This window comes from Primulina tabacum, chromosome 10, assembly GCF_025594145.1.
Source record: "Primulina tabacum isolate GXHZ01 chromosome 10, ASM2559414v2, whole genome shotgun sequence".
In the NCBI taxonomy this organism is placed as follows: Eukaryota; Viridiplantae; Streptophyta; class Magnoliopsida; order Lamiales; family Gesneriaceae; genus Primulina; species Primulina tabacum.
This window is the reverse complement of record NC_134559.1, coordinates 38,365,427-38,385,091: the sequence shown is the minus strand read 5'-3', so window position 1 is coordinate 38,385,091 and position 19,665 is coordinate 38,365,427. Positions and strand designations below refer to the sequence as shown.

The window sequence follows — 19,665 nt, the reverse complement described above, 5'->3', positions numbered from 1 at the left end:
TCACGACAACAAAATCGATAAATGTTCCCAGAAAATAGAAAATAATAAGAAGAAGGAAATAACGAATGTAAAGCTATATTATTCTTAGGATACGATAAATGGAACCGAAATCGAATTTCGAACTTCCTAAGCCGGATTTCTCGAGAAACGAAGCTTAACAGAAGCGGTAAATCGCAAATTAGAGGGTCTTAGAGAAGTTCGTCTAAAATCTCGTCACTCATTCCGTAGTAATGATCTCGTCCGCTTGATCGTTACAATCAAATTAGCCTACAATTTTGTCCAAATCCGCAGTGCCCGAGCTACTTTCATTTCACATGTTTTATCTGGTCCCGATCGAGATTCAATGATTTGAGCCGAAAATCGTCTGTCAACAATAGTCAAAAATAGAAAAACACGAAAGGGGTGCAACACGAGGACTTCCAAGAATGTAAAGCTATTATTATTCCTGAGATAACGATAAATAGATCCGAATCGAATTTCGAACTTCCTGAACTGATTTCTCGAGGAACGGAACATTAACAAAGCGGTAAATCGCAAATTAGAGGTCTTAGAGAAGAATTTAGCTAAAATCTCGCGAGCAGTTTGCGGAGTAATGAGTCTCGTCCGTTTGCCCGTTTTACATAAATTAGCCTACAATTTTGTCCAAATCAGGCAGTACCCGAGCTACAGTGATTTCACATGTTTTATTTGGTCCGATCGAGATTCAGATTTATTTGAGCAGAAAATCGTCCGTCAACAAGTAATAAAAAATAGAAAAACACGAAAAGGAGTGCAACACGAGGACTTCCCAGGTGGTCACCGATCCTAGTACTGCGCTTTCGCCCAAGCACGCTTAACTTCGGAGTTCTGATGGGATCCGGTGCATTATGCTGGTATGATCGCACCCGACATTGAGTGGATGTTTTTCCTTATATCCCTCGAGTACGTGTGGAGCGGGCGGTTTTTGAACAACACGCGGCACTGCTCTCGCCCAATCATAACCATGAAGTTAAGCGTTCTGGCGCGATGGCAGAGGTAGGATGGGTGACCTCCTTGGGAAGACCTCGTGTCACGACCGTTTACGTAAATTATGGATAAAACAGTCGAAATAATTGTTTTTAATGAGTTAACCGTCTCCGAGTAATCTGCGTCATACCCTTCCGCACAGAACCGGCTCACGACAACAAAAATCGATAAATGTTCCAGAAAATAGAAAAAAAAATAAGAAGAAGGAAATAAACGAATGGAAAGTTGTTTATTGCCTGGGATTAAACGATAAAATAGTGAACCGAATCGAATTTCGAAAGTCTAATGCGATTTCCTAGCGAGGAAACGAAAGCTTAACAGAAGCGGGTAAATCGCAAAATTATAGGGTCTTAGAGAAGAAATTCGGCTAAAATCTCGTCAGCTCATTGCGTAGTAATGAGTCTCGTTCCGCTTGCCCGTTACAATCAAATTACCTACAATTTTTTCCAAATCCGGCAGTGGCCCGAGCTACTTTCATTTCCATGTTTATCTGGTCCCGATCGAGATTCAGATGATTTGAGCCGAAAATCGGCTGTCAACAAGTAATCAAAAATAAAAACACGAAAAGGGGTGCAACACGAGACTTCCAAAAATGGTAAGCTATTATATTCCTGGGATACGATAAAATGGATCAGAATCGAATTCGAACTTCCTGAACTGATTTCTCGAGGAAACGGAACATTAACAGAAGCGGTAAATCGCAAATTAGAGGGTCTTAGAGAAGAAATTTAGCAAAAATCTCGCGAGCACTTTGCAGAGTAATGAGTCTCGTCCGTTTGCCCGTTTACAATCAAATTAGCCTACAATTTTGTCCAAATCCGGCAGTGCCCGAGCTACTTTCATTTCACATGTCTTATCTGGTCCCGATCGAGATTCAGATGATTTGAGCCGAAAATCGTCTGTCAACAAGTAATCAAAAATAGAAAACACGAAAAAGGGTGCAACACGAGGACTTTCCAGGGTGTCACCAATCCTAGTACTGCTCTCGCCCAAGCACGATTAACTTCGGAGTTCTGATGGGATCCGGTGCATTAGTGCTGGTATGATCGCATCCGACATTGAGTGGGATGTTTATTCTTATATCCCTCGAGTACGTGTGGAGCGGGCGGCGATGGATAACACGCGGCACTGCTCTCGCCCAATCTTAACCACGAAGTTAAGCGTTCTAGCGCGATGGCAGATGTAGGATGGGTGACCTCCCCGGGAAGACCTCGTGTCGCGACCGTTTACGTAAATTATGGATAAAACAGTAGAAATTATTGTTTTTAATGAGTTAACCGTCTCCATAGTAATCTGCGTCATACCCTTCCGCACAGAACCGGCTCACGACAACAAAAATCGATAAATGTTCCCAGAAAATAGAAAAAAAATAAGAAGAAGGAAATAACGAATGTAAAGCTGTTATTATGCCTGGGATATGATAAAATGGAACCGAAATCGAATTTCAAACTTCCTAAGCGGATTTCTCGAGGAAACGAAAGCTTAACAGAAGCGGTAAATCGCAAATTAGAGGGTCTTAGAGAAGAAATTCGGCTAAAATCTCGTCAGCTCATTGCGTAGTAATGAGTCTCGTCCGCTTGCCCGTTTACAATCAAATTAGCCTACAATTTTGTCCAAATCCGACAGTGCCCGAGCTACTTTCATTTCGCATGTTTTATCTGGTCCCGATCGAGATTCAGATGATTTGAGCAGAAAATCGTCTGTCAACAAGTAATCAAAAATAGAAAAACACGAAAAGGGGTGCAACACGAGGACTTCCAAGAATGTAAAGCTATTATTATTCCTGAGATACGATAAAATGGATCCGGAATCGAATTTCGAACTTCCTGAACTGATTTCTCGAGGAAACGGAATATTAACAGAAGCGGTAAATCGCAAATTAGAGGGTCTTAAAGAAGAAATTTAGCTAAAATTTCGCGAGCACTTTGCGGAGTAATGAGTCTCGTCCGTTTGCCCGTTTACAATAAAATTAGCCTACAATTTTGTCCAAATCAGGCAGTACCCGAGCTACGGTGATTTCACATGTCTTATTTGGTCCCGATCGAGATTCAAATGATTTGAGCAGAAAATCGTCCGTGAACAAGTAATCAAAAATAGAAAAACACGAAAAGGGGTGCAACACAAGGACTTCCCAGGTGGTCACCGATCCTAGTACTGCGCTTTCGTCCAAGCACGCTTAACTTCGGAGTTCTGATGGGATCCGGTGCAATAGTGCTGGTATGATCGCACCCGACATTAAGTGGGATGTTTATTCTTATATCCCTCGAGTACGTGTGGAGCGGGCGGCGATGGACAACACGCGGCACTGCTCTCGCCCAATCATAACCATGAAGTTAAGCGTTCTGGCGCGATGGCAGAGCTAGGATGGGTGACCGCCCCGGGAAGGCCTCGTGTCGCGACCGTTTACGTAAATTATGGATAAAACAGTCGAAATAATTGTTTTTAATGAGTTAACCGTCTCCGGAGTAATCTGCGTCATACCCTTCCGCACAGAACCGGCTCACGACAACAAAAATCGATTAATGTTCCCAGAAAATAGAAAAAAAATAAGAAGAAGGAAATAAAGAATGTAAAGCTGTTATTATGCCTGGGATACGATAAAATGGAATCGAAATCGAATTTCAAACTTCCTAAGCGGATTTCTCGAGGAAACGAAAGCTTAACAGAAGCGGTAAATCTCAAATTAGAGGGTCTTAGAGAAGGAATTCGGCTAAAATCTCGTCAAGAGAAGGAATTCGGCTAAAATCTCGTCAGCTCATTGCGTAGCAATGAGTCTCGTCCGTTTGCCCGTTTACAATCAAATTAGCCTACAATTTTTGTCCAAATCCGGCAATGCCCGATCTACTTTCATTTCACATGTCTTATCTGGTCCCGATCGAGATTCAGATGATTTGAGCCGAAACTTGTCTGTCAACAAGTAATCAGAAATAGAAAAACACGAAAAGGGGTGCAACACGAGGACTTCTCAGGGGGTCACCCATCCTAGTATTGCTCTAGCTCAAGCACGCTTAACTTCGGAGTTCTGATAAGATCCGGTGTATTAGTGCTGGTATGATCGCACCCGACATTGAGTGGGATGTTTATTCTTATATCCCTCGAGTACGTGTGGAGCGAGCGGGGATGGACAACACGCGGCACTGCTCTCGCCCAATCATAACCATGAAGTTAAGCGTTCTGGCGCGATGGCAGATCTAGGATGGGTGACCTCTCTGGGAAGACCTCGTGTCGCGACCGTTTACGCAAATTATGGATAAAACAGTCGAAATATTGTTTTTAATGAGTTGACCTTCTCCGGAGTAATCTGCGTCATACCCTTCGACACAGAACCGTCTCATGACAACAAAAATGAATAAATGTTCCCAGAAAATAGAAAAAAAATAAGAAGAAGGAAATAACGAATGTAAAAGCTGTTATTATGCCTGGGATACGATAAAATGGAACCGGAATCGAATTTCGAACTTTCTAAGCGGATTTCTCGAGGCAACGAAAGCTTAACAGGAGCGGTAAATCGCAAATTAGAGGGTGTTAGAGAAGAAATTCGGCTAAAATCTCGTCAGCTCATTGCGTAGTAATGAGTCTCGTCCGTTTGCCGGTTTACAATAAAATTAGCCTACAATTTTGTCCAAATCAGGCAGTTCCCGAGCTACGCTGATTTCACATGTCTTATTTGGTCCCGATAGAGATTCAGATGATTTGAGCAGAAAATCGTCCGTCAACAAGTAATCAAAAATAGAAAAACACGAAAAAGGGTGCAACACGAAGACTTCTCAGGGGGTCACCCATCCTAGTACTGTTCTCGCCCAAGCACGCTTAACTTCGGAGTTTTGATGGGATCCGGTGCATTAGTGCTGGTAAGATCGCACCCGTCATTGAGTGGGATGTTTATTCTTATATCCCTCGAGTACGGGTGGAGCAAGCGGCGATGGACAACACGCGGCACTGTTCTCGCCCAATCAGAACCATGAAGTTAAGCGTTCTGGCGCGATGGCAGAGCTAGGATGGGTGACCTCCCTGGGAAGACGTTGTGTCGCGATCGTTTACGTAAATTATGGATAAAACAGTCGAAATAATTGTTTTTAATGAGTTAACCGTCTCCGGAGTAATCTGCGTCATACCCTTCCGCACAGAACCGGCTCACGACAACAAAATCGATAAATGTTCCCAGAAAATAGAAAAAAAAATAAGAAGAAGGAAATAACGAATTTAAAGCAATTATTATGTTTGGGATACGATAAAATGGAACCGGAATCGAATTTCAAACTTCCTAAGCGGATTTCTCGAGGAAACGAAAGCTTAACAGAAGTGGTAAATCGCAAATTAGAGGGTCTTAGAGAAGGAATTCGGCTAAAATCTCGTCAGCTCATTGCATAGTAATGAGTCTTGTCCGTTTGCCCGTTTACAATCAAATTAGCATACAATTTTGTCCAAATCCGGCATTGCCCGCGCTACTTTCATTTCACATGTCTTATCTAGTCTCGATCGAGATTTAGATGATTTGAGCCGAAAATCGTCTGTCAACAAGTAATCAAAAATAGAAAAACACGAGAAGGGGTGCAACACGAGGACTTCCCAGGAGGTTACCGATCCTAGTATTGCGCTTTCGCCCAAGCACGCTTAACTTCGGAGTTCTGATGGGATCCGGTGCATTAGTGCTGGTATGATCGCACCCGACATTGAGTGGGATGTTTATTCTTATATCCCTCGAAGACGTGTGGAGCGGGCGGCGATGGACAACACGCGGCACTGCTCTCGCCCAATCATAACCATGAAGTTAAGCGTTCTGGCGCGATGGCAGAGTTAGGATGGGTGACCTCCCTGGGAAGACCTCGTGTCGCGACCGTTTACGTAAATTATGGTTAAAACAGTCGAAATAATTGTTTTTAATGAGTTAACCGTCTCCGAAGTAATCTGCGTCATATCCTTCCGCACAGAACCGGCTCACGACAACAAAAATCGATAAATGTTCCCATAAAATAGAAAAAAATAAGAAGAAGGAAATAACGAATGTAAAGCTATTATTATGCCTGAGATACGATAAAATGGAACCGGAATCGAATTTCGAACTTCCTAGGCGGATTTCTCGAGGAAACGAAAGCTGAACAGAAGCGGTAAATCGCAAATTAGAGGGTCTTAGAGAAGGAATTCTGCTAAAATCTCGTCAGCTCATTGCGTAGTAATTAGTCTCGTCCGTTTGCCCGTTTACAATCAAATTAGCCTACAATTTTGTCCAAATCCGGCAGTGCCCGAGCTACTTTCATTTCACATGTCTTATCTGGTCCCGATCGAGATTCAGTTGATTTGAGCCGAAAATCGTCTGTCAACAAGTAATCAAAAATAGAAAAACACGGAAAAGGGTGCAACACGAGGACTTCCCAGGGGGTCACTCATCCTAGTACTACTCTCGCCCAAGCACGCTTAACTTCGGAGTTCTGATGGGATCCGGTACATTAGTGCAGGTATGATCGCACCCAACATTTAGTGGGATGTTTATCCTTATATCCCTCGATTACGTGTGGAGCGGGCGGCGATGGACAACACGCGGCACTGCTCTCGCCCAATCATAACCATGAAGTTAAGCGTTCTGGCGCGATGGTAGAGGAAGGATGGGTGACCTCCTTGGGAAGACCTCGTGTCGCGACCGTTTACGTAAATTATGGATAAAATAGTCGAAATAATTGTTTTTAATGAGTTAACCGTCTCCGGAGTAATCTGCGTCATACCCTTCCGCACAGAATCGGCTCACGACAATAAAAATCGATAAATGTTCCCCGAAAATAGAAAAAAAATAAGAAGAAGGAAATAACGAATGTAAAGCAATTTTTATGCCTGTGATACGATAAAATGGAGCCGGAATCGAATTTCGAACTTTCTAAGCGGATTTCTTGAGGAAACGAAAGCTTAACAGAAGCGGTAAATCGCAAATTAGAGGGTCTTAGAGAAGGAATTCGGCTAAAATCTCGTCAGCTCATTGCGTAGTAATGAGTCTCGTCCGTTTGCCCGTTTACAATCAAATTAGCCTACAATTTTGTCCAAATTCGGCAGTGCCCGAGCTACTTTCATTTCACATGTCTTATCTGGTCTCGATCGAGATTCAGATGATTTGAGCCGAAAATCGTCTGTCAACAAGTAATCAAAAATAGAAAAACACGAAAAGAGGTGCAACACGAGGACTTCCCAGGGGGTCACGCATCCTAGTACTGCACTTTCGCCCAAGCACGCTTAACTTCGGAGTTCTGATGGGATCCGGTGCATTAGTGCTGGTATGATCGCACCCGACATTGAGTGGGATGTTTATTCTTATATCCCTCGAGTACGTGTGGAGCGGGCGGCGATTGACAACACGCGGCACTGCTCTCGCCCAATCATAACCATGAAGTTAAGCGTTCTGGCGCGATGGCAGAGCTAGGATGGGTGACCTCCCTGGGAAGACCTCGTGTCGTGATCGTTTACGTAAATTATGGATAAAACAGTCGAAATTATTGTTTTTAATGAGTTAACTGTCTCCGGAGTAATCTGCGTCACACCCTTCCGCACAGAACCGGCTCACGACAACAAAAATCGATAAATGTTCCCAGAAAATAAAAAAAAAATAAGAAGAAGGAAATAACGAATGTAAAGCTATTATTATTCTTAGGATACGATAAAATGGAACCAGAATCGAATTTCGAACTTCCTAAGCGGATTTCTCGAGGAAACGAAAGCTTAACAGAAGCGGTAAATCGCAAATTAGAGGGTCTTAGAGAAGTAATTCGGCTAAAATCTCGTCAGCTCATTGCGTAGTAATGAGTCTCGTCCGTTTGCCCGTTTACAATCAAATTAGCCTACAATTTTGTCCAAATCCGGCAGTGCCCGAGCTACTTTCATTTCACATGTCTTATCTGGTCTCGATCGAGATTCAGATGATTTGAGCCGAAAATCGTCTGTCAACAAGTAATCAAAAATAGAAAAACACGAAAAGGGGTGAAACACGAGGACTTCCCAGGGGGTCACGCATCCTAGTACTGCGCTTTCGCCCAAGCACGCTTAACTTCGGAGTTCTGATGGGATCCGGTGCATTAGTGCTGGTATGATCGCACCCGACATTGAGTGGGATGTTTATTCTTATATCCCTCGAGTACGTGTGGAGCGGGCGGCGATGGACAACACGCGGCACTGCTCTCGCCCAATTATAACCATGAAGTTAAGCGTTCTGGCGCGATGGCAGAGCTAGGATGGGTGACCTCCCTGGGAAGACCTCGTGTCGTGATCGTTTACGTAAATTATGGATAAAACAGTCGAAATTATTGTTTTTAATGAGTTAACTGTCTCCGGAGTAATCTGCATCACACCCTTCCGCACAGAACCGGCTCACGACAACAAAAATCGATAAATGTTCCCAGAAAATAAAAAAAAAATAAGAAGAAGGAAATAACGAATGTAAAGCTATTATTATTCTTAGGATACGATAAAATGGAACCAGAATCGAATTTCGAACTTCCTAAGCGGATTTCTCGAGGAAACGAAAGCTTAACAGAAGCGGTAAATCGCAAATTAGATGGTCTTAGAGAAGGAATTCGGCTAAAATCTCGTCAGCTCATTGCGTAGTAATGAGTCTCGTCCGTTTGCCCGTTTACAATCAAATTAGCCTACAATTTTGTCCAAATCCGGCAGTGCCCGAGCTACTTTCATTTCGCATGTCTTATCTAGTCCCGATCGAGATTCAGATGATTTGAGCCGAAAATCGTCTGTCAACAAGTAATCAATAATAAAAATATACGAAAAAGGGTGCAACACGAGGACTTCCCAGGGGGCACCCATCCTAGTACTGCTCTCGCCCAAGCACGCTTAACTTCGGAGTTTTGATGGGATCCGGTGCATAAGTGCTGGTATGATCGCTCCCGTCATTAAGTGGGATGTTTATTCTTATATCCCTCGAGTACGGGTGGAGCAAGCGGCAATGGAAAACACGCGGCACTGTTCTCGCCCTATCAGAACCATGAAGATAGGCTTTCTGGCGCGATGGCAGAGCTAGGATGGGTGACCTCCCTGGGAAGACCTCGTGTCGCAACCGTTTACGTAAATTATGGATAAAACAGACGAAATATTGTTTTTAATGAGTTAACCGTCTCCAGAGTAATCTGCGTCATACCATTCCCCACAGAACCGGCTCACGACAACAAAAATGAATAAATGATCCCAGAAAATAGAAAAAAAAATATGAAGAAAGAAATAACTAATGTAAAGCTATTATTATGCTTGGGATACGATAAAATGGAACCGGAATCGAATTTCGAACTTTCTAAGCGGATTTCTTGAGGAAACGAAAGCTTAACAGAAGCGGTAAATCGCAAATTAGAGGGTCTTAGAGAAAGAATTCAGATAAAATCTCGTCAGCTCATTTCGTAGTAATGAGTCTCGTCCGTTTGCCCTTTTACAATCAAATTAGCCTACAATTTTGTCCAAATCCGGCAGTGCCCGAGCTACTTTAATTTCACATGTCTTATCTGGTCTCGATCGAGATTCAGATGATTTGAGCCGAAAATCGTCTGTCAACAAGTAATCAAAAATAGGAAAACACGAAAAGGGGTGCAACACGAGGACTTCCCAGGGGGTCACCCATCCTAGTACTGCGCTTTCGCCCAAGCACGCTTAACTTCGGAGTTCTCATGGGATCCGGTGCATTAGTGCTGGTATGATCGCACCCGACATTGAGTGGGATGTTTATTCTTATATCCCTCGAGTACGTGTGGAGCGGGCGGCGATGGACAACACGCGGCACTGCTCTCGCCCAATCATAACCATGAAGTTAAGCGTTCTGGCGCGATGGCAGAGCTAGGATGGGTGACCTTCCCGGGAAAACCTCGTGTCACGACCGTTTACGTAAATTATGCATAAAACAGTCGAAATAATTGTTTTTAATGAGTTAACCGTCTCCGGAGTAATCTGCGTCATACCCTTCCGCACAGAACCGGCTCACGACAACAAAAATCGATAAATGTTCCCAGAAAATAGAAAAAAAATAAGAAGAAAGAAATAACGAATGTAAAGCTATTATTATGCCTCGGATACGATAAAATGGAACCGTAATCGAATTTCGAACTTCCTAAGCGGATTTCTCGAGAAAACGAAAGCTTAACAGAAGCGGTAAATCGCAAATTAGAGGGTCTTAGAGAAGGAATTCGGCTAAAATCTCGCCAAGAGAAGGAATTCGGCTAAAATCTCGTCAGCTCATTGCGTAGCAATGAGTCTCGTCCGTTTGCCCGTTTACAATCAAATTAGCCTACAATTTTGTCTAAATCCGGCAGTGCCCGATCTACTTTCATTTCACATGTCTTATCTGGTCTCGATCGAGATTCAGATGATTTGAGCCGAAACTCGTCTGTCAACAAGTAATCAGAAATAGAAAAACACGAAAAAGGGTGCAAGACGAGGACTTACCAGGGGGTCACCCATCCTAGTACTGCTCTGGCCCAAGCACGCTTAACTTCGGAGTTCTAATGGGATCCGGTGTATTAGTGCTGGTATGATCGCACCTGTCATTGAGTGGGATGTTTATTCTTATATCCCTCGAGTACGTGTGGAGCGGGCGGCGATGGACAACACGCGGCACTGCTCTCGCCCAATCATAACCATAAAGTTAAGCGTTCTGGCGCGATGGCAGAGCTAGGATGGGTGACCTCCCTGGGAAGACCTCGTGTCGCGACCGTTTACGTAAATTATGGATAAAACAGTCGAAATATTGTTTTTAATGAGTTGACCTTCTCCGGAGTAATCTGCGTCATACCCTTCCACACAGAACCGGCTCACGACAACAAAAATGAATAAATGTTCCCAGAAAATAGAAAAAAAAAAGAAGAAGGAAATAACGAATGTAAAGCTGTTATTATGCTTAGGATACGATAAAATGGAACCGGAATCGAATTTCGAACTTCTTAAGCGGATTTCTCGAGGAAACGAAACCTTAACAGAAGCGGTAAATCGCAAATTAGAGGGTGTTAGAGAAGAAATTCGGCTAAAATCTCGTCAGCTCTAGTGGGATGTTTATTCTTATATCCCTCGAGTACGTGTGTAGCGGGCGGCGATAGACAACACGCGGCACTGCTCTCGCCCAATCATAACCATGAAGTTAAAGCGTTCTGGCGCGATGGCAGAGCTAGGATGGGTGACCTCCCTGGGAAGACTTTGTATCGCGACCGTTTACGTAAATTATGGATAAAACAGTGGAAATAATTGTTTTTAATGAGTTAAGCATCTACGGAGTAATCTGCGTCATACCCTTCCGCACAGAACCGGCTCACGACAACAAAAATCGATAAATGTTCCCAGAAAATTGAAAAAAATAAGAAGAAGGAAATAACGAATGTAAAGCTATTATTATGCATCGGATACGATAAAATGGAACCGAAATCGAATTTCGAACTTACTAAGCGGATTTCTCGAGAAAACGAAAGATTAACAGAAGAAATAAATCGCAAATTAGAGGGTCTTAGAGAAGGAATTCGGCTAAAATCTCGTCAGCTCATTGCGTAGCAATGAGTCTCGTCCGTTTGCCCGTTTACAATCAAATTAGCCTATAATTTTGTCCAAATCCAGCAGTGCCCGAGCTACTTTCATTTCACATGTCTTATCTGGTCCCGATCGAGATTCAGATGATTTGAGCCGAAACTCATCTGTCAACAAGTAATCAGAAATAGAAAAACACGAAAAGGGGTGCAACACGAGGACTTCCCAGGGGGTCACCCATCCTAGTACTGCGCTTTCGCCCAAGCACGCTTAACTTCGGAGTTCTGATGGGATCCGGTGCATTAGTGCTGGTATGATCGCACCGGACATTGGGTGGGATGTTTATTCTTATATCCCTCGAGTACGTGTGGAGCGGGCGGCGATGGACAACACGCGGCACTGCTCTCGCCCAATCATAACCATGAAGTTAAGCGTTCTGGCGCGATGGCAGAGCTAGGATGGGTGACCTCCCTGGGAAGACCTCGTGTCGCGACCGTTTACGTAAATTATGGATAAAACAGTCGAAATATTGTTTTTAATGAGTTGACCGTCTCCGGAGTAATCTGCGTCATACCCTTCCACACAGAACCGGCTCACGACAACAAAAATGAATAAATGTTCCCAGAAAATAGAAAAAAAAATAAGAAGAAGGAAATAACGAATGTAAAGCTATTATTATGCTTGGGATACGATAAAATGGAGCCGGAATCGAATTTCGAACTTTCTAAGCGGATTTCTTGAGGAAACGAAAGCTTAACAGGAGCGGTAAATCGCAAATTAGAGGGTCTTAGAGAAGAAATTCGGCTAAAATCTCGTCAGCTCATTGCGTAGTAATGAGTCTCGTCCGTTTGCCCGTTTACAATAAAATTAGCCTACAATTTTGTCCAAATCAGGCAGTACCCGAGCTACGCTGATTTCACATGTCTTATTTGGTCCCGATCGAGATTCAGATGATTTGAGCAGAAAATCGTCTGTCAACAAGTAATCAAATATAGAAAAACACGAAAAGGGGTGCAACACGAGGACTTCCCAGGGGGTCACCGATCCTAGTACTGCGCTTTCGCTCAAGCACGCTTAACTTCGGAGTTCCGATGGGATCCGATGCATTAGTGCTGGTATGATCGCACCCGACATTGAGTGGGATGTTTATTCTTATATCCCTCGAGTACGTGTGGAGCGGGCGGCGATGGACAACACGCGGCACTGCTCTCGCCCAATCATAACCATGAAGTTAAGCGTTCTGGCGCGATGGCAGAGGTAGGATGGGTGACCTCCATGGGAAGACCTCGTGTCCGACCGTTTACGTAAATTATAGATAAAACAGTCGAAATAATTGTTTTTAATGAGTCGACCGTCTCCGGAGTAATCTGTGTCATACCCTTCCGCACAGAACCGGCTCACGACATGAAAAATAGATAAATGTTCCCAGAAAATTAAAAAAAAAATAAGAAGAAGGAAATAACGAATGTAAAGCTATTATTATTCTTAGGATACGATAAAATGGAACCAGAATCGAATTTCGAACTTCCTAAGCGGATTTCTCGATGAAACGAAAGCTTAACAGAAGCGATAAATCGCAAATTAGAGGGTCTTAGATAAGGAATTCGGCTAAAATCTCGTCAGCTCATTGCGTAGTAATGAGTCTCGTCCGTTTGCTCGTTTACAATCAAATTAGCCTACAATTTTGTCCAAATCCGGCAGTACCCGAGCTACTTTCATTTCACATGTCTTATCTAGTTCCGATCGAGATTCAGATGATTTGAGCCGAAAATCGTCTGTCAACAAGTAATCAAAAATAGAAAAACACGAAAAAGGGTGCAAGACGAAGACTTCCCAGGGGGTCACCCATCCTAGTATTGTTCTCGCCCAAGCACGCTTAACTTCGAGTTCTGATGGGATCCGATGCATTAGTGCTGGTATGATCGCACCCGTCATTGAGTGGGATGTTTATTCTTATATCCCTCGAGTATGGGTGGAGCAAGCGGCAATGGACAACACGCGGCACTGTTCTCACCCAATCAGAACCATGAAGTTAAGCGTTCTGGCGCGATGGCAGAGCTAGGATGGGTGACCTCCCTGGGAAGACCTCGTGTCGCGACCGTTTCCGTAAATTATGGATAAAACAGTCGAAATAATTGTTTTTAATGAGTTAACCGTCTCCGGAGTAATCTGCGTCATACCCTTCCGCACATAACCGGCTCACGACAACAAAAATCGATAAATGTTCCCAGAAAATAGAAAAAAAATAAGAAGAAGGATATAACGAATGTAAAGCAATTATTATGTTTGGGATACGATAAAATGGAACCGGAATCGAATTTCAAACTTCCTAAGCGGATTTCTCGAGGAAACGAAAGCCTAACAGAAGCGGTAAATCGCAAATTAGAGGGTCTTAGAGAAGGAATTCGGCTAAAATCTCGTCAGCTCATTGCATAGTAATGAGTCTCGTCCGTTTGCCCGTTTACAATCAAATTAGCCTACAATTTTGTCCAAATCCGGCACTGCCGGAGCTACTTTCATTTCACATGTCATATCTAGTCTCGATCGAGATTCAGATGATTTGAGCCGAAAATCGTCTGTCAACAAGTAATCAAAAATAGAAAAACACGAAAAAGGGTGCAAGACAAAGACTTCCCAGGGGGTCACCCATCCTAGTATTGTTCTCGCCCAAGCACGCTTAACTTCGGAGTTCTGATGGGATCCGATGCATTAGTGCTGGTATGATCGCACCCGTCATTGAGTGGGATGTTTATTCTTATATCCCTCGAGTATGGGTGGAGCAAGCGGCGATGGACAACACGCGGCACTGTTCTCACCCAATCAGAACCATGAAGTTAAGCGTTCTGGCGCGATGGCAGAGCTAGGATGGGTGACCTCCCTGGGAAGACCTCGTGTCGCGACCGTTTCCGTAAATTATGGATAAAACAGTCGAAATAATTGTTTTTAATGAGTTAACCGTCTCCGGAGTAATCTGCGTCATACCCTTCCGCACAGAACCGGCTCACGACAACAAAAATCGATAAATGTTCCCAGAAAATAGAAAAAAAATAAGAAGAAGGATATAACGAATGTAAAGCAATTATTATGTTTGGGATACGATAAAATGGAACCGGAATCGAATTTCAAACTTCCTAAGCGGATTTCTCGAGGAAACGAAAGCCTAACAGAAGCGGTAAATCGCAAATTAGAGGGTCTTAGAGAAGGAATTCGGCTAAAATCTCGTCAGCTCATTGCATAGTAATGAGTCTCGTCCGTTTGCCCGTTTACAATCAAATTAGCCTACAATTTTGTCCAAATCCGGCACTGCCCGAGCTACTTTCATTTCACATGTCATATCTAGTCTCGATCGAGATTCAGATGATTTGAGCCGAAAATCGTCTGTCAACAAGTAATCAAAAATAGAAAAACACGAAAAGGGGTGCAACACGAGGACTTCCGAGGGGGTCACCCATCCTAGTACTGCGCTTTCGCCCAAGCATGCTTAACTTCGGAGTTCTGATGGGATCCGGTGCATTAGTGCTGGTATGATCGCACCCGACATTGAGTGGTATGTTTATTCTTATATCCCTCGAAGATGTGTGGAGCGGACGGCGATGGACAACACGCGGCACTGCTCTCGCCCAATCATAACCATGAAGTTAAGCGTTCTGGCGCAATGGCAGAGTTAGGATGGGTGACCTCCCTGGGAAGATCTCGTGTCGCGACCATTTACGTAAATTATGGTTAAAACAGTCGAAATAATTGTTTTTAATGAGTTAACCGTCTCCGGAGTAATCTGCGTCATACCCTTCCGCACAGAACCGGCTCACGACAACAAAAATCGATAAATGTTCCCAGAAAATAGAAAAAAAAATAAGAAGAAGGATATAACGAATGTAAAGCAATTATTATGTTTGGGATACGATAAAATGGAACCGGAATCGAATTTCAAACTTCCTAAGCGGATTTCTCGAGGAAACGAAAGCTTAACAGAAGCGGTAAATCGCAAATTAGAGGGTCTTAGAGAAGGAATTCGGCTAAAATCTCGTCAGCTCATTGCATAGTAATGAGTCTCGTCCGTTTGCCCGTTTACAATCAAATTAGCCTACAATTTTGTCCAAATCCGGCACTGCCCGAGCTACTTTCATTTCACATGTCATATCTAGTCTCGATCGAGATTCAGATGATTTGAGCCGAAAATCGTCTGTCAACAAGTAATCAAAAATAGAAAAACACGAAGTTCTAATGGGGGTCACCATCCTAGTACTGCTCTCGCCCAAGCACGCTTAACTTCGGAGTTCTAATGGGATCCGGTACATTAGTTATGGTATGATCGCACCTGTCATTGAGTGGGATGTTTATTCTTATATCCCTCGAGTACGGGTGGAGCAAGCGGCGATGGACAACACGCGGCACTTTTCTCGCCGAATCAGAACCATGAAGTTAAGCGTTCTGGCGCGATGGCAGAGCTAGGATGGGTGACCTCCCTGGGAAGACCTCGTGTCGCGACCGTTTACGTAAATTATGGATAAAACAGTCGAAATAATTATTTTTAATTAGTTAACCGTCTTCGGAGTAATCTACGTCATACCATTCCGCACAGAACCGGCTCACGGCAACAAAAATCAATAAATGTTCCCAGAAAATAAAAAAAAATACGAAGAAGGAAATAACGAATGTAAAGCTATTATTATGCCTGGGATACGATAAAATGGAACCGGAATCGAATTTCGAACTTCCTAGGCGGATTTCTCGAGGAAACGAAAGCTTAACAGAAGCGGTAAATCGCAAATTAGAGGGTCTTAGAGAAGGAATTCGGCTAAAATCTCGTCAGCTCATTGCGTAGTAATGAGTCTCGTCCGTTTGCCCGTTTACAATCAAATTAGCCTACAATTTTGTCCAAATCCGGCAGTGCCCGAGCTACTTTCATTTCACATGTCTTATCCGGTCCCGATCGAGATTCAGATGATTTGAGCCGAAAATCGTCTGTCAACAAGTAATCAAAAATAGAAAAACACGAAAAAAGGTGCAACACGAGGACTTCCAAGAATGTAAAGCTATTATTATTCATGGGATACGATAAAATGGATCCGGAATCGAATTTCGAACTTCCTAAATGGATTTCTCGAGAAAACGGAACATTAACAGAAGCGGTAAATCGCAAATTAGAGGGTCTTAGAGAAGAAATTTAGCTAAAATCTCGCGAGCACTTTGCGGAGTAATGAGTCTCGTCCGTTTGCCCGTTTACAATAAAATTAGCCTACAATTTTTTCCAAATCAGGCAGTACCCGAGCTACGCTGATTTCACATGTCTTATTTGGTCCCGATCGATATTCAGATGATTTGAGCAAAAAATCGTCCGTCAACAAGTAAGCAAAAATAGAAAAACACGAAATGGGATACAACACGAGGGGACTTCCCAAGGGGTTACCCATCCTAGTACTACTCTCCCCCAAGCACGCTTAACTTCGGAGTTATGATGGGATCCAGTGCAATAGTGCTGGTATGATAGCACCCGACATTGAGTGGGATGTTTATTCTTATATCCCTCGAGTACGTGTGGAGCGGGCGGCGATGGACAACACGCGGCACTGCTCTCGCCCAATCATAACCATGAAGTTAAGCGTTCTGGCGCGATGGCAGAGGTAGGATGGGTGACCTCCCTGGGAAGACCTCGTTTCGCGACCGTTTACGTAAATTATGGATAAAACAGTCGAAATAATTGTTTTTAATGAGTTAACCGTCTACGAAGTAATCTGCGTCATACCCTTCCACACAGAACCGGCTAACGACAACAAAAATGGATAAATGTTCCCACAAAATAGAAAAAAATTAGAAGAAGAAATAGCGAATGTAAAGCTATTATTATGCTTGGGATACGATAAAATGCAACCGGAATCGAATTTAGAACTTACTAAGCGGATTTCCAAGGAAACGGAAGTTTAAAAGAAGCGTTAAATCGCAAATTAGAGGGTCTTAGAGAAGGAATTCGGCTAAAATCTCGTCAGCTCATTGTGTAGTAAAGTGTCTCGGTCGTTTGCCCGTTTACTATCAAATTAGCCTACAATTTTGTCCAAATCCGGCAGTGCCCGAGCTACGTTGATTTCTCATGTCTTATCATGTCACGATCCAGATTCAGATGATTTGAGCCGTAAATCGTCTGTCAACAAGTAATCAAAAGTAGAAAACACGAAAATGGGTGCAACACGAGAACTTCCCAGGGGGTCACCCATCCTAGTACTGCTCTCTCCCAAGCATGCTTAACTTCGGAGTTCTGATGGGATCCGGTGCATTAGTGCTGGTATGATTGCATCCGACATTGTGTGGGATGTTTATTCTTATATCCCTCGAGTACGTGTGTAGCGGGCGGCGATAGACAACACGCGGCACTGCTCTCGCCCAATCAGAACCATGAAGTTAAGCGTTCTGTTTTTAATTAGTTATCCGTCTCGGGAGTAATCTGCGTCATACCCTTCCGCACAGAACCGGCTCACGACAACAAAAATCACTAAATGTTCCCAGAAAATAGAAAAAAAAATAAGAAGAAGAAAATAGCGAATGTAAAGCTATTATTATGCCTGGGATACGATAAAATGGAACTTGAATCGAATTTCGAACTTCCTAAACATTTTTTCTCGAGGAAACGGAAGCTTAACAGAAGCGAAAAATCGCAAATTAGAGGGTCTTAGATAAGGAATTCGGCTAAAATCACACCAGATCATTGAGAAGTAACGAGTCTCGTTCGTTTGCCCGTTTACAATCAAATTAGCCTACAATTTTGTCCAAATCCGGGAGTGCCCGAGCTACGTTGATTTCAAATGTTTTATCTGGTCCCGATCGAGATTCAGATGATTGGAGCCGAAAGTCGTCTGTCAACAAGTAATCAAAAATAGAAAAACACGAAAAGGTGTGCAACACGAGGACATCCCAGTGGGTCACCCATCCTAGTACTGCGCTTTCGCCCAAGCACGCTTAACTTCGGAGTTCTAATGGGATCCGGTGCATTGGTGCTGGTATGATCGCACCCGACCTTGAGTTGGATGTATATTTTAACATCCCTCGTGTACGTGTGGAGCGGGCGGCGATGGACAACATGCGGCACTGCTGTCGCCCAATCATAACCATGACGTTAAGCGTTCTGGCGCGATGGCAGAGCAAGGATGGGTGACCTCCCTGGGAAGTCCTCGTGTCGCGACTATTTTCTTAAATTATGGCAAAAACAGTCGAAATAATTGTTTTTATTGAATTAACCGTCTCCGGAGTAATCTGCGTCATACCCTTCCGTACAGAACCGGCTCACGACATCAAAAATCGCAAAATGTTCCCAGAACATAGAAAAAAAATAAGAAGAAGAAAATAGCGAATGTAAAGCTATTATTATGCCTGGGATACGATAAAATGGAACCGGAATCGAATTTCGAACTTGCTAAGCGGATTTCTCGAGGAAATGGAAGCTTAACAGAAACGGAAAATCGCAAATTAGAGGGTCTTAGAGAAGGAATTCGGCTAAAATCTCGTCAGCTCATTGCAGAGTAATGAGTCTCGTTCGTTTGCCCGTTTACAATCAAATTACCCTACAATTTTGTCCAAATCCGGCACTGCCCGAGCTACTTTCATTTCACATGTCTTATCCGGTCCCGATCGAGATTATGATGATTTGAGCCAAAAATCGTCTGTCAACAAGTAATGAAAAATAGAAAAACACGAAAAAGGGTGCAACACGAGGACTTCCCAGGGGGTCACCCTTTGCTAGTACTGCTCTCGCGCAAGCACGCTTAACTTCGGAGTTCTGATGGGATCCGGTGCATTAGTGCTGGCATGATCGCACCCGACATTGAGTGGGATGTTTCTTCTTATATCCCTCGAGTACGTATGGAGCGAGCGGCGATGGACAACACGCGGCACTGCTCTCGCCCAATCATAACCATGACGTTAAGCGTTCTGGCGCGATGGCAGAGCTAGGATAGGTGACCTCTCTGGGAAGACCTCGTGGTGCGACCGTTTATGTAAATTATGGATAAAACGGTCGAAATAATTGTTTTTAATGAGTTATCCGTCTCTGGAGTAATCTGCGTCATACACTTCCGCACAGAACCGGCTCACGACAACAAAAATCGATAAGTATACCCAGAAAATAGAAAAAAAAATAAGAAGAAGGGAATAGCGAATGTAAAGCAATTATTATGTCTGGGATACGAT

At 43.4% G+C, this 19,665-nt stretch overlaps 20 non-coding genes and 2 pseudogenes across 20 annotated transcripts; all 22 read right to left on the bottom strand.

Moving 5' to 3' along the window:
• Positions 1-766: 766 nt before the first annotated feature.
• On the bottom strand, positions 767-886 carry LOC142510400 (5S ribosomal RNA). Its single transcript, XR_012808512.1, has one exon. It is a non-coding gene; the product is annotated as a 5S ribosomal RNA (ribosomal RNA).
• A 1,054-nt stretch (positions 887-1,940) lies between these two features.
• LOC142515588 (5S ribosomal RNA) lies at positions 1,941-2,059 on the bottom strand. Its single transcript, XR_012811425.1, has one exon. It is a non-coding gene; the product is annotated as a 5S ribosomal RNA (ribosomal RNA).
• Positions 2,060-3,115: 1,056 nt separating this feature from the next.
• LOC142508570 (5S ribosomal RNA) lies at positions 3,116-3,236 on the bottom strand. The gene has a single exon (XR_012806777.1). It is a non-coding gene; the product is annotated as a 5S ribosomal RNA (ribosomal RNA).
• A 713-nt stretch (positions 3,237-3,949) lies between these two features.
• On the bottom strand, positions 3,950-4,068 carry LOC142507587 (5S ribosomal RNA). Its single transcript, XR_012805841.1, has one exon. It is a non-coding gene; the product is annotated as a 5S ribosomal RNA (ribosomal RNA).
• A 683-nt stretch (positions 4,069-4,751) lies between these two features.
• LOC142515751 (5S ribosomal RNA) lies at positions 4,752-4,870 on the bottom strand. Its single transcript, XR_012811579.1, has one exon. It is a non-coding gene; the product is annotated as a 5S ribosomal RNA (ribosomal RNA).
• Positions 4,871-5,553: 683 nt separating this feature from the next.
• LOC142508719 (5S ribosomal RNA) lies at positions 5,554-5,674 on the bottom strand. Its single transcript, XR_012806923.1, has one exon. It is a non-coding gene; the product is annotated as a 5S ribosomal RNA (ribosomal RNA).
• Positions 5,675-6,356: 682 nt separating this feature from the next.
• On the bottom strand, positions 6,357-6,475 carry LOC142513189 (5S ribosomal RNA). The gene has a single exon (XR_012809150.1). It is a non-coding gene; the product is annotated as a 5S ribosomal RNA (ribosomal RNA).
• Positions 6,476-7,158: 683 nt separating this feature from the next.
• Positions 7,159-7,279, bottom strand: LOC142506387 (5S ribosomal RNA). Its single transcript, XR_012804681.1, has one exon. It is a non-coding gene; the product is annotated as a 5S ribosomal RNA (ribosomal RNA).
• A 683-nt stretch (positions 7,280-7,962) lies between these two features.
• On the bottom strand, positions 7,963-8,083 carry LOC142508684 (5S ribosomal RNA). Its single transcript, XR_012806888.1, has one exon. It is a non-coding gene; the product is annotated as a 5S ribosomal RNA (ribosomal RNA).
• Positions 8,084-8,766: 683 nt separating this feature from the next.
• LOC142516940 (5S ribosomal RNA) lies at positions 8,767-8,884 on the bottom strand. The gene has a single exon (XR_012812707.1). It is a non-coding gene; the product is annotated as a 5S ribosomal RNA (ribosomal RNA).
• A 683-nt stretch (positions 8,885-9,567) lies between these two features.
• On the bottom strand, positions 9,568-9,688 carry LOC142515570 (5S ribosomal RNA). Its single transcript, XR_012811408.1, has one exon. It is a non-coding gene; the product is annotated as a 5S ribosomal RNA (ribosomal RNA).
• Positions 9,689-10,400: 712 nt separating this feature from the next.
• LOC142506892 (5S ribosomal RNA) lies at positions 10,401-10,519 on the bottom strand. The gene has a single exon (XR_012805166.1). It is a non-coding gene; the product is annotated as a 5S ribosomal RNA (ribosomal RNA).
• Positions 10,520-11,691: 1,172 nt separating this feature from the next.
• LOC142516118 (5S ribosomal RNA) lies at positions 11,692-11,812 on the bottom strand. The gene has a single exon (XR_012811930.1). It is a non-coding gene; the product is annotated as a 5S ribosomal RNA (ribosomal RNA).
• Positions 11,813-12,495: 683 nt separating this feature from the next.
• Positions 12,496-12,616, bottom strand: LOC142510517 (5S ribosomal RNA). The gene has a single exon (XR_012808624.1). It is a non-coding gene; the product is annotated as a 5S ribosomal RNA (ribosomal RNA).
• A 683-nt stretch (positions 12,617-13,299) lies between these two features.
• LOC142510131 (5S ribosomal RNA) lies at positions 13,300-13,417 on the bottom strand. The gene has a single exon (XR_012808262.1). It is a non-coding gene; the product is annotated as a 5S ribosomal RNA (ribosomal RNA).
• A 683-nt stretch (positions 13,418-14,100) lies between these two features.
• LOC142517553 (5S ribosomal RNA) lies at positions 14,101-14,219 on the bottom strand. The gene has a single exon (XR_012813294.1). It is a non-coding gene; the product is annotated as a 5S ribosomal RNA (ribosomal RNA).
• A 683-nt stretch (positions 14,220-14,902) lies between these two features.
• Positions 14,903-15,023, bottom strand: LOC142506322 (5S ribosomal RNA). Its single transcript, XR_012804617.1, has one exon. It is a non-coding gene; the product is annotated as a 5S ribosomal RNA (ribosomal RNA).
• A 665-nt stretch (positions 15,024-15,688) lies between these two features.
• On the bottom strand, positions 15,689-15,807 carry LOC142512734 (5S ribosomal RNA; annotated as a pseudogene).
• Positions 15,808-16,862: 1,055 nt separating this feature from the next.
• On the bottom strand, positions 16,863-16,983 carry LOC142511100 (5S ribosomal RNA; annotated as a pseudogene).
• A 679-nt stretch (positions 16,984-17,662) lies between these two features.
• LOC142515754 (5S ribosomal RNA) lies at positions 17,663-17,781 on the bottom strand. The gene has a single exon (XR_012811582.1). It is a non-coding gene; the product is annotated as a 5S ribosomal RNA (ribosomal RNA).
• A 591-nt stretch (positions 17,782-18,372) lies between these two features.
• On the bottom strand, positions 18,373-18,493 carry LOC142509284 (5S ribosomal RNA). Its single transcript, XR_012807467.1, has one exon. It is a non-coding gene; the product is annotated as a 5S ribosomal RNA (ribosomal RNA).
• Positions 18,494-19,176: 683 nt separating this feature from the next.
• On the bottom strand, positions 19,177-19,296 carry LOC142507881 (5S ribosomal RNA). The gene has a single exon (XR_012806121.1). It is a non-coding gene; the product is annotated as a 5S ribosomal RNA (ribosomal RNA).
• Between the last annotated feature and the right edge of the window lie 369 nt (positions 19,297-19,665).